Source organism: Sipha flava, unplaced genomic scaffold (genome assembly GCF_003268045.1).
Source record: "Sipha flava isolate LNK unplaced genomic scaffold, YSA_version1 37_pilon_pilon, whole genome shotgun sequence".
Lineage (NCBI taxonomy): Eukaryota > Metazoa > Arthropoda > Insecta > Hemiptera > Aphididae > Sipha > Sipha flava.
Window position 1 is genome coordinate 1,636,872 of NW_020273087.1, and position 14,546 is coordinate 1,651,417.

Genomic DNA, 14,546 nt, shown 5'->3' on the forward strand with positions numbered 1-14,546 from the left:
CATAATTACTTTTACTATGAGAAATATTTTGTATTTAAGTATGAAATGTAGTTAGTTTAAGTTTAAGTAAAGAAGTTGAGTTAATTGACAATTTTAGATGAAATTGAAGATGAATCAGGATTACCAATACTACATTAATATTTTATTCTATTTGGACATAGCATGTAGGTCCAAAGCATTATTTTAATTGATGAAATGCGTTATTATTATGATTAGAGTACAATGTAAAAATGGTAAAAATGTAGTCTGTATTTATAATATTTTATAATGGTTAATTTACAATTTTTTATTTATTTAGGTATATTCTATAATATGGTTGATTAAATGTTACCACCCAAAATAAAATGTATACAATAAATAATTTTATAAGTATAAAGTTTTAAACATATATATATATATATAATATTCATGCATAATGTATATCATTACAGTAGAACACCACCAACACAAACTTCACCAACTTGGAAACTTCCCTGATTCTAAAAAAAAAAATCTGTTTCTTCGTTTACTTTGAACACTTTTACACTTTATAAAATGCTTAAGATATATCAACCTTGAAAATTTATATTTTTCAGATCCTTTGGTATTGGTTTACTGGAGTTTCAGCACATTATTATTTTATTTTTCCAAAACCTTTATTGATGTCATTTGGAACTTAAAATATTGTACTTTTAACCAAGATTCAGCTTCATTTTAGCGTTATATACAGATTAAAATACACTAAAAATAACACAATAATATGTTGACTCAACCAAGAAATTTTTGTATTCGAAATCTTCATTTTCTTATTTTATAAATAAATATTTTTACTGTCAAAAATTTTAGAAAATAATTAATTTCAACAGTTTTATATCATAAATGCAACTTTCATTACCTAGTTAATACTTATTTAAGAATGTTATCATAGAATTAAATTTGTTAATTTTGAGCATTTAACCTTCCCAAGAACAGATTCAATACAAATTTAAAAGATGATATTTAATCAGTAATTAAAAGAGTATACCCATAATATTTGTATTTTTCTTAGATTTAAATATTTATAAACAAGCATGTTATATTACTAGTCGGATTACCTATTATTAAATATATTTTATTACTGCAAGTATTGTTTTATCTTTACAAAATAAACATTATATTTATAATAAGTTGTAATATAATACAATTTTTAAATCTATTGAAAATTCAAATTTTTAGTTTGATAGTAAAAACTTAACTTGTATTAAGTGATTAAATAAGAAGATACTTGTAAAGTCAACTAAAGTAAAAGTCATTAAAACGTGAATAAGTTATATGCATAAGCTATAAATGATTTTACATTAGTAACCAACATTTGGTAATAATAATATATTTTCATAGTAATTTCCCTTGTTATATTATATGCGAGTTGAAGTTGAATTCATAAGAAAATTGCCTTGTGCAGTTATTTCAAACTATTAAACTACTTATTAATTAAATTTTTTAAATTTTATTATTGTTCTGTTATTAACATCATTTAGGTAATTTATATTTAGTGGAGTAATAAAAATATTAAACTATCAAGTTAAAATTTCTGACAGTCATTATTTTATTCCGTAATAATAAAAATTATTTAATTCCAAAAATAATGAATTTCAGTTAATTATAATGTACAGTTTGCAGTTGCTATAGTTTCCCGAAAAATAATAAACCCTCAAACTATATCAAAAATATTATAAAGATACGTTGTTCAATCCAGTGACTGTATAATATACCGTGCGCACATGAAAATATAAGTCCTTCGCTCTTTAAAGGGTTTAAAAAAACACACATTATCGTAAAACCATAAAAAATTCTTGACTTCGGCCAAAGGGTCTATAATATGATGAAATTTGAATTATAAGTCTTCTGTTTGGACAGTTTAAAACGTCCATTTACCGCACTACACCGTAATTAGGTATAGCTGAGTTGTGTTGATCATCACGGAGAACAGCTGTGATATACCTACTGTGCAGTGTTAGACTGAATTCGACGGTTGGCATTGTATGAAGCATATTCATAAATCATAATTATCGTCATGCAATAAAGAATTTCTTCGATGTTCGTAGTAGCAATGCGTACTAGACAAAACTTACAACAATAAGTGTGTACAGACGGTGAGTTTCTATTGTATTTCAAACGTGTTTTTGCTAGAAAATTAAAATTACTTTAAACGACAAAAAATGTTTTGCGAAATACGTATAACCGTCATGATGACTCACACCAATCAATATGTAGTAATAGTAATATATATACATGTATATAAATACACATGTACACTAATACATTAATAATACATTGATCGCTTGTTTAATATTATAATGTATATGTTATTAATATTATGATATATTGCAGCTATGGCCCATTCTATACGACTCGTACAATTTTGAAATATTTATTTTTCATCAGGACGAGCACAGGTGTGTGAAAACAACTTTGATTTCGAGCAACTGTTTTGTTGCTAATTTAACGTTTATCGGTACAACGTCCATTATTCATCGCAACTCAGGTCTGGGCGTGAAATATAACCACGACCCATTCTGATCCCACTCCGGTTACTCAAATATTATGCGTGTTTAGCTGACCGTAGGTACACGGTGGATATTGATAATATGGCCTTTAATCTCTGAATTGATGAGGACCCGTGTTATTATAAACGAGAAGATATTATACAATGGCAGTTAATACGCATATGAAGAGGAAAGCAATATTTCTTACTTTTTTTTTTCGAAATATGTTTTTGCGAAGTAAAAACCATTAGTTTATGCGTATAAGTGTAAAAAAAAATGCTGTTTTATTACAAATCATTGACTACCGGTACGTGTAGCATACATTAAACTGAGTATATGCTATTATCATTTTTAGGTGATAAAACGAAAACCAAATTAAATTTGATTTATATGAAATAATCGAGTTTGATGATAACTAATGATGAGTCAAAACGATAAATCAAAATATTTGTGACTTCTATTAAATCTGAAACTAATGAAGATTATGCATGTACTTAGGTGTTAGATATCGTTGTATATTCATATTGAAAAAGTTGATGAATGTAAGAGGATTTACTTGCAGAAATTATGAGAGGAATAAAGTATAAAGAGGTAATACGAACAGATTTTTTTTTTTTTTACAAAGGGGGTATTTGGGCTTTCTCTCAATCAGACAAGTTAGACAAATGAACACATTTTATAAAGTTGACGATATTATTACTTGAAGCAATGTGCATGTTTCGCTGATGGACTAATGCATTTAACGCAGTAAAAAAAAAATATTTTAAACTCCATTTTCAAAAATGTCCCAGATTCATCGCCTCTTCGCTTGACTACATTACTATACACATCAACTCCGGCATCAAGATCGATTAAGCGTTAAAAATACGATTATCGTGATGTTATTATTTATGTGCATATTATTTCTGAACAAAAGATCAACGTTACTTCAGAGATGTCGCTCATTGGATAAACGATAAACTGAAGATTTTTTTTAGTGTTTTTTTTTTAATTAAAATTTTAAAGACATTTTTGTTAGTCACGTTACTTTTATATATTACTGTAGCTAATTTTAAACTACTCGTATTATCATAACATATATAACCGCTGAAATCTTGCTTTTAAGTTGGTTTCTTGGTAGATTAAAAATGGTACAAGAGATAACTACGAGAGTGTATTGTGTATGCACATGGTTAGGTACCTATAATATTTTATGACTAAACTAGTGTTTAACTAACTAGTGTTAGATATTTTATAATTATATTCACATTTATTTATATGGACAAACTCAAGTACATTAGTTTAATAAAAGTATTTGCATTATAATATACAGTTTAGTAATACAACAGTAAAATACATTCATGTAAAATAACATGATGAGCGTATAAATATATACATTTTAACGCCAAGTAAAATAATGTTAAAAAACTTATGACATGGATTCTCGTTATCATTCTGATAAGGAAATTATTATTAGGTAGTATTTAATATAACATGTACATAATATTTTGTTATATATGTATAATATATTTAATTATAAATATAATTAAAAATATGTATATCTGTATGAATGGTATAAGTTTCTGGTGGCAGCGTTGGACCTCAATGGTTCTTAAGTTGTATTTGTTTGATTGATAATCTGTATGTGTTTTAACTAAAAATTTAAAATTTACTTGAATTTTACTTAAACACTAAGTGGATATATGTGTTTGTTTCACACTGAGGCCATCTTATGATTTTTTTAAGGATAACTGCGAAAAATTATAAAATTATTGTTTGTGCTTGAAGTTAACCGTATATTCATCTTTGGAAGCCAAAATTTTGATAGTATTAACTTAATAGTCATACTAAAGTAGTTTATTAGTTACGTTCCAATAAAGAATCATAACGATGTTAAGATTACTTTACAAATGTAAGGGCTTAAAATGTAAACTAGATACTTGTATTTAATTTATGATTTTAACGGCTAGTATTAAATTAATTTAATATATTTCCAATGATTTACTTAAATGAAATTTCTATTTTCATAAAGTTAGGTTATAAAAATAAATATTATATTACTTATACTGATATTATATTTCTTATAGGTAACGTTGATTTTAAATGCATAAGAAAAATGTACCTGTATCAGTCATCCGTTACTGTAACTCATCAAAATGCTGTACCTCACCCGAACTCTGTACCACGTCCTTTTTAGTATATTTGTGTACAAATTTTAACAAAGTTATTACAAAGTCATAATAGTTTTGCTAAGCAGTTTCAAATATTTACTCATTAGATAAATCTCTAAGTATCTTTAATCATCATTATTAGGAAAAATTTGCAAACTTTTTTCCAAATCCAATATTTAAATATTATAAATTATTTGTTTATAATTAAAATTAAATGCTATTAAAATAAAAACATTATTTTCTTCTGTATGACATGATAATGCATTTTCTACAATTTTTCAATCAACGTATAATCTAAAATTGTCTGACTTTAACTGAAAATATTTCCTTTACTTTTTAATCGCTATTCATTGTAAATGTAAATTATAAAAAGAAATACACATGATCATAGTTTATTTATTACAATAACGTTTGTGGTAATTGTGGTAATATAATACGATCATGTGGATGTAATACATTGAAAACACAATATTATTCAGATGATATTTATAGATACAAATGTTAATATTATTCCATTATATAGTATATATTTACCTGTACAATATACAGCTATACAAAACAAGATAATAAAATACAGGGTTTTGCTTATTTTCTTCCTTTGATTTTAATTATTCAGATAAAAATAATTAGGTACTACAAAATGTAATTACATATGCACAAGGCAAAACAATAGTTTTATCTGATTTTTGTTAAGTATATAAATTGGTTCATAACTTTGTTAACAATTTATTTTGTTATAAACCATCAAGAACTTTGTTTGAGTTTTAATTAAAATATACAATCTTATCTAACCATATGGTTTAAAACAATGTCGATTGTTCTCACAAAAGAAGTAAGGTTCTGTGTAGTATACTATTGTATAAGCTTTCATAACCAATGCAAATTTAAATCTGGAATAAACTTTTCCACCCACGAGTATTTAATACAAATGGATCCATATGAAGAACAATATTTTGTGGATTTTTCGTTTGGAAATTAAATTCCAACACTTTTTAACATATCTTGCTCATAGGCGTTGGTTTTATCTAGTTGTATTTTATGCTATACACCTTTTATTTTTTTGAAGAAAGTGAATATATTATTTACTAGCTATAGTTACTGTAGTAGCTACAATTACTACGTACGTTCTCGAGGTAGTGTATTGTGTATAAGTCACTCTTTGTCTTCGTATCCTAAATGAAAATTTCAATTTTCCTAATGAAAAATGTTAATGGTCATATCTGCACGAAATTTTCAGACACGCCTATAATCTTGCCTATAATGCCGTGCAAATGCGTAAGATCTTGACTAGTTATAATAGATTTATTTGCTTATATATATATTTAAATAAATAAATGATAAATAAATGATTATTACTTTTTACTAATAAATGTCCAACATTCAAGCTGAGGGATCAGAAATAAACAAATAAAATAATAAATAAATAAAGAAAGCTTAAAGCCATCAGTAATACATCCGGGGATGCACGTAAACTCTATTCTTACTTTAAGGGAACATGGAAAACCGATGGAGATGAAAGGTTACGAGAACAGCAAATTCGAATTTCAATTACCACAAGAATCAGAAATATGTCGATATTATTAATATAAGACGCTTGATATTTACATTACCTGTATATACTATATATTAATTATCTATTAATTACTATGGCTGTGTATTATTTTAAAGTTGTAAAAGTATTCCCGTCTCATATCAGTAAATTTCCGAATGACACCCTAAATTGTAATTGATATATTTCGTAATAATCGTAATATAATAATTAATTTTTTTCGACACAAAATAATTTTACCAAATTGATGTTTATCATTATTATGATCACTAAGTTACTATATTGTAAGAAAACTATTAAATATGGTCAAAATGATAAAATTATAGTCATTTGTAGAAATTGTATAAGATATACAAGAGAAATTTAAGTTAACCATAACTCATTTTTACAAAGTGATTTATATTCTATTGAAGATAATTTACTAATTAAAGTATTTCTTTTTTATTATGAAAATATTAAGTTTAGTTTCTTGTACAAATATATAGTTGAGAAAACTTTCACTATTAATTAATTTAAGAAATTATACTGCATTTTTTTTTTTTTATATTTATAAAAACTTGAACTTTTGTTAAATTAAAATGGTATTTTATAAAAATAAGTTGCATCAGAATAAATTAATAAATCATCTTGAATCAATCTATATGTGAATTAATATAGCTCTAGCTTAAAGTGATTGTTGGATACTACGAATTCTAAGATATAAAATAAAACAGGAACTAAAAAAAGTTTAATGATATACGTTTAAAAAAAAAAATTATTTTGTATAACTTTTAGAAAGTTTAATAGATCAATACGTATTGATCAACAAAAAAAAATATTTTTTTCTTATAAACATATAATATTCAATGAATTATTTAGTTGATTTTTTTATACCATATTTATTGTAACTAATTTGTATAAAAAAATACTCATAACATTACTTTGCTAATTATATATCATCCATTAACTATTAATTTAATACAAACATAAAATTTAATTGCGATTTATTTTATAGACTGCTTATAATTCTGTATTGGTCAAGGGTTTGACCTACTTCGCTGATTTACATACTGTAAAAATTTAATAAAATATTTACTTGGAGATGTTTAACAAGAAAACATAAAATAGATTACTAATCAAATTATAATAATTCATTATAAAATAACAAGAAAAATTGGTCACTATTTTCGTTTTCGTTTTTCTGTGGTATTTAAAAAATAATTAAAATGAAACGAAAACATTTGTTAGCCTACCCTGTATAGCTATAGAATGATTTATCGAGTATAGAATCGCCTTTTTAATGCGTGCTAGCGCGGAGAACATGAGTGATAATCATCATAAACGTTTCTCTTATCGAACCGGACGCACGCCCCCGATCACCCGCGGTGAACCTTCGACTGCAGCAACAATTGTGTTAGCGTACATCTCAGATGGACGTAGACCTCCTCGCTACGGCCATGATCACTATAGAGTAGATGGGGTGATTCTATCCTTGTTAGATCCAACCGCACCTGGGGACGCCAAGACCGAAACCGAACAGCTGACACCGACGATAGGGATAACCTTCCGGCCGCCGGACAGTAACGATACGGATTCAGAGGCTTCAGGGTACGGTTCCTCCAGCAGTTAGTGGACCCAGACTCCGATCACCCCTGGATCTGCTAAACCACAGGGTGACGCAACTCATGACGGGGTACGGCTGTTTTAACCGGTTCCTCGACCGAAACGACCGGCCCCGTCTGCCGGTTGCTACCATTGCGTACCACACTGAGTAGACTGAGTACACTGAGTAGGAGAACAACGCGCGCCACACTCTTGTGCTTCGATAGCGTAAGGGAGCACCTTTTCCAGGTGATTTCCACTCTAATACTGGATAACCCGATGAATTGGAGAAGAGTGACTCGTTTAACTTAAAAAAAAGGAAAGACTCATCACTTTCTCCCGCTTAAATCATACATGTTTTCAAATTCTAATCTTTGGAAAGTGTATTTTATGTATTTACTAAAAACATAATATAGTACGTGGAAACGGCAATTTAAATGGTAACACAGTTTTTTTTTTACATCCATAAGAACTTTCTTGGTTATATTATTCTACAAAAAACCTATATTTTATTTTAAAAAATAAAATCAATAAGGCATTTTTAGCGACTTTATTTCTATAATCAGATAAAATTTCATGCGTATATATTACTTTTTATGGTAGTAAAGATAAAATATTGTAAACAAAGTTAATAAAATAAATAATAAATAAATTATAATAATAAAATTCTAACCACAGACCACAATGTAAAAATACGCCTTACAGCCCGGCATACAATATCATAGGATTACTATAAATGTTATTCTATAGATACGATTTATTGTCCATAGAAAATATCTTTATAACATAATTGAAAACTGTGACATTTATAGTTTGCAAATGGATATAATTTTAGGTTCATTTTGTTTGGTATAACGTTTAAAAAGACAAAATGAATTCATGAAATGTACAGTATTAGCAAAATCAAATACTATAGATAAAAAGTACTATAATACTCGTACAATTAATACTATAATATACTATAGTATATTTACAATTTTTTTTTTTGATTCTTAAATTAATCGTTTGCGTACTGCTAATATTATAATTGCTGCTATAGGTATATCGGGTATTATTATCAAGACTATCAGTTACAGGCTGAAACTGAAATTGTTCCTTTGTGCATATTATAACTTATTATACGCTAATGTATACATATATGTAAAAATATAGTATAATTCCTGTTTTCCTTCGTTGCCTACACAAAGCTACAAGAATAAAGGTGTTATAGTTTTTTACATATTTTATGAATTCACTAATGGATGCTAATAAGCGTACATTATTAGATTTTGCAATGTATAAAACGTATACAGAAATATCAGCTGTTTACGCAACTATTTTACTACATATTGTTATAATACGTGTCGAAGGAATGAAACGCATGCCGCTGAGATGTGCAGTGGATAAAACGCTTCTAATACTCGTAAATAACGTATCATATTCATAACTGCACCCCGTAAAATAAATTGTATAATAATATACTACAACTGCAGTTGCTATGCATGTTTAAGTGTTTATAACGGTCAACGTTTATAATTCAAAAATAAAAAATAAATTTAACCGTCGATAAAATATAATAGTGCATGCTAATACTAGTACGTTGACTCCAGAATGTCGAATGCGACAAAATCCTTAGTTAAACCCCTTGAAAACGTTTCTGCACCCTCTGACCGAACCCATAGTTCAGCCGCGCCCGTCGCACCCTCGGTTATTATCTACACGCCGATATGGACTCACAAGAGCTTCATGAAAAACGTACCGACTAAACAATCGAAAAAAAATGATAAAAGTATTGTTGACCGATTCGTCGCGGAACAAACGTCTGATTGGTATTCAACTAAATCTGTAATTCCACGTGATGGACGGCAGTCGGAACTGAATTTGTCCGGCGAAGAAGGGTCGTCGTTCGATAGTGCGTCAACTATCGGTTTTCAGTCGAAGGAATTACCATCAAATTCTATATCACCGACGGCACAACGAGTCTCAAGATTCAATGACGATACAATCAGTGTTAAGTTCAGAAATCCAACTCCAGGATTTCGAGATTATCGGTCATTTGATTCGAGTCAATCGGTCTCAAATGATTCAAGTTACACCACGATCGTCGAAACCGAACGTTTTTACCCGGTGAGAGCATCAACCAATCTCGTTACATGCGAGTTACGCAGAGTTCTCAATCTTGAATAATTTTTTTCACCCAAAGAGACTTTTATTATTCTTAATTTTTACACGTCAAAATCTTAGCAAATATCGTTATGATTATTGTTTAACGGTGCATTTTACCGGTGAATGTTCTAGGGAATACGATTACCGCCTAATGCGTTAAACGAAAGCGCGGAGTACTGTACGTTTGAACACCGATTCCACTGGTCGGAAAACATAGAAAATCGTTCTCCGTGGGTCAGACACAGGGCAAAAGAGATCACCGACCACGTGAACGGATTGTTCGAAACGCAGAAACGTGAGATTTCAAAAAAAGATTCGGAGAACATTTCCCAATGCTCCGAAGTCGAGACCGCGGGCCAAGACCATAGCGAAACCGATGATGATGATGACGGTATCACGTATGAAATGGCAAGTGCGTTGTGTGATTCGCTTATTAAACCGGACAAGAGAAATGCATCGGAAAACCAATGTCCGTCGGACGAACTGAAATGGATGAGACTTTACCGAAAACTCGTGAACTACGGGCAGCTTTAACAGCAGCGCCGCGTACTTTCTACGCACATAATAAACCTATACCGTTAACGCGCAATTATTGGTGTGATAGTTTTTAAAAAATATTTCATGTTTGTGAAATGCATATCACGAGTCACCAGGACACTTGGTCTTTGATTTATATCTGTACGCGAATCTGCGTTCCGCGTTCAAATGTGTATTGTATACGTGTTCGTGTTTCATCAATTGCCGCTACTCGGATAACGGTCATAGGTCATTTATCATCATTTATTTTGTTTTATGTTTTTATTTTTTCAATATTATAACTTTGCGTTTTGTCAGAAGTTTTTTTATATGTTCTATAACCCGCTTTTATATCATGATGTAGGTCTCAGAAAAAATAAAAATAATACTTACAAATAGAAATTATTAAATCTACGATGGCAAATAAAAAATATACACATGAGTAAGATAAATATCCCCTAATGAAATGAATAGAGTTCACTTTTTTATACAGAAAAAAAAAACAAAAACAAAATAATGATATTGTTCAATAACTATTCGACAGCGATTCGCTTCCGATTAAATACGGAAGTAGTTTTATATTTCGTAAACGTGGTAACATTAATCAATGAACACACATACAATATACAATATACATATACAAAGGGTCTGTGCCATGTTTTGCTACACAACGATGACAATAGTCTATAACAGCGGTTCTCAAAATAATTTACGGAATCCCGAAAATTAGGAATTTATATTTGAGACAACTATAATTATCAATATCTCATACTGAGAAAAAACACACAGTTCAAAATTTAATTTTTTTTAGAAGTTCTGATTTTATCATTTGCTATGAAAACTGAGATAATTTTACGTTGTATTGATAAATTTATTTTATTTAATTTTTTGATAATACCAGCCAACTTAATGAAGTCAGAATAACCAAATTTTATATATTTTATTTATTTATAAGTCTTAGTTGTAAATTAAATGGGTGTAACTAAAACGTATAAATCGTCGTGCAATTCAGGTTATATCATATTACAGGTATTCATACCGGTGTTTTTTCTCAATAACTAAGAAATATAATAATATTTAAATTTAATTAATTTAGACATGCCCACCGAGCCCCTAGAATTCTCTCGGTAGAGCCCTAGGGCTATAAAAACTAAAATACGTGTATGAATACGGGGAATGGTTAGCGTTTGTGAATTATATGGGTCCCGTTTTCACTATGAAAGTGCCTTAATTGGAAGATAACTTGAATCCGTCCATCCGGTCAAAAACTATCATGTCATCAAATTCATTTATTGTTCAAATTATGCAACATAATGTAAATGTAATGATTGTTATAATGTTAATAATGTTATAAGAAAAATGTGTCTCCCGTCAATACATGTTGAAATGTTATTTATTTAATGATAATATTCTACCTTTATTTACTCAGTGTCCACTAACTGTTCAGTTAAAATATAAAATATAAAAATATTTGTGTGTTAGGGGCACAAACAAGGGCGAATGGTGGTTCAACTCGTCTTCCATGGAATTTGTGTTTTAATATTCCAAGCACATTAATGACATAAGTTTCGTTGGGTATTGCATTTTTAATTATTTTTTTTAAATTACATTTTATGAATCCTCTGTATATGAGTGTTTTTATAAGTATAAAATATACTTTGTATGTTTAATAATATTGTTATTCGTTTAGATCGTCAGTCCTTTAGATCTGGTTGCATGACGCATTTAGTATACCATAAATATTGTGAATTTGACTTGAAGTTTCACCAAGTACCCTTTGTCATTTTAACGTAAATTATACAAGTTTCTATCTTAAATTGTCGGTGTGTATACACTAAATGCTTTGCATAATATTATTGTTAACATAATGAAAACAAATTTCATTTTTTATTATAACAACATATTTCTAGACTTATCATGGTCCCAATAAATTAACAGTCAAGTAAATTAAGTATAATTTATCGTTGCATCGTACACGATCTTGTATGGTAATGGCTCATGTGCTACAATTTACATTCATTTTATTTCAACTCTGTCAATCATAACTTTATATTAATAACAGTTTTTCATTGTTAATATTCTATTGAACCACTCGATCAATAATATTATAAATATTTATTTTATATACTTTAACACAAAAAATTATGTATCTGGTATTAGTATCCAGAATTTGAAAAGTTATTAACATATATGTTTATGCGTTAATGGCATCTAATACAATTTTCGGAGCATTTTTTTTTTTTTAATTCATAATAAAGCATGGAATGAATTTATTTATTTATTTTTATTATTTAGAAATTTACTGATTTTATTTGATTGATTATTAATAATTATAACCGATTTAGGAACGAGTTGCGTGAATGTACATTTTCAGTGACTTACCATGTATCGATGTTAACTGCGCATTAACTTGCAATGTTAGGTTACCCTAACGACAAGCGGATCTTTAATAACCTAACCAACAAACTTAAAAGACAACTCCAAAATCACAAAAATCAATCCTATGATAGCTACATCTCTAACCTAAATCCAACAAACGGCTCGCTTTGGAAAGCAACCAAAAAAAACCTTAGACACATCGAACCCACTCCTCCAATTCGTCGCCCCGATAACTCCAAAATCATTGACGATGTTGAAAAGTCCAACGTTTTCACCGAACACCTTGCTACAGTTTTTAAACCAAACATAATACAAACTAATCCGCAGCACTTTGCTAGAGTTTTTGAGTTCTTAGATAGTCCACTACCAGTCTCTATGCCTGCCAAACCCACTACCCCAAATGAAGTTTTCTTCTATATAAAACATCTAAAGGCTGGCAAAGCTCCTGGTCATAATTTGATAACTGCTCCATTTTTAAAACAATTACCACCCAAGACAATAATACTTTTATCATATATATTCAATTCTATACTCCGCCTTTCTTACATGCCATCTATCTGGAAACATGCTCAAATAATACTCATTCACAAACCAGGCAAACCTCCCGAAAACCCATCCTCTTACCGTCCTATAAGCCTCTTGTCTATCGTAGGAAAACTATTTGAAAAAATACTTCTAAAAAGAATTACAAAAATTGCCACAGATAATAAAATTATACCTGATTTCCAATTCGGCTTCAAATCTAAACACTCCACAATCCACCAACTGCATCGAGTTGTTGATCAAATCTCATCAGCATTCGAGAGCAAAAAAATCTGCATTGGTATTTTCCTAGATATCGCACAGGCTTTTGACCGAATCTGGCATCCTGGCCTACTTTTTAAATTAAAAGCCTTCTTGCCTGCTCCTTACTACCTGCTAATTAAATCTTATCTAAATCAACGAACATTTGTCACAAAAATTAACGGCGCCTTATCCAACTCTCAAATAGCAACTGCTGGTGTTCCTCAAGACAGTGACATAGCACCCTTCCTATTCAATGTCTTTACCAGTGACCTACCTCTAAATGAAAACACACTACTTGGTACGTTCGCGGATGACACTGCTATTCTTGCTACTGACAATGATCCCATCCAAGCTTCCCAAAAAATCCAAAACCACCTAACTGTGCTAAACACCTGGTTTTACGACTGGAAAATCCAAGTTAACCCATCAAAATCCTCTTAAATTACTTTCAAACTTCGGTCCTTAGAATGTCCCGCAACCTTTATTGGCAATGCTCAAATTCCATCTTCCACACAAACTAACTATTTGGGTTTAATTCTTGACAAACGCCTTACATGGGGTCCACACTTAAAAAACAAGCGTAAAGCTCTCAATTCAAGACTCCACCTTCTCACTCCCTTACTCCGCTCAAAGCTTTCATTAAAAACAAAAAGAACAATATACATGGCTCTTCTAAGACCCATATGGTACTATGGCATACAACTATGGGGTTCAGCCAAACCCTCAAATACTAGAACAATTCAGGCATTTCAGTCTATTTGTCTACGTCTAATCTCAGGTGCCCCTTGGTATATTACCAATGAATCACTTCATAAAGACATCAGCATTCCAACCTTAAACAGCCTTGCTAAAATCACCTACAAAAAAACACACTAAACATTCAGTGCTCACTCAAATCCTATAATCACTAAACTATCATCCAATCAAATTCCAGGT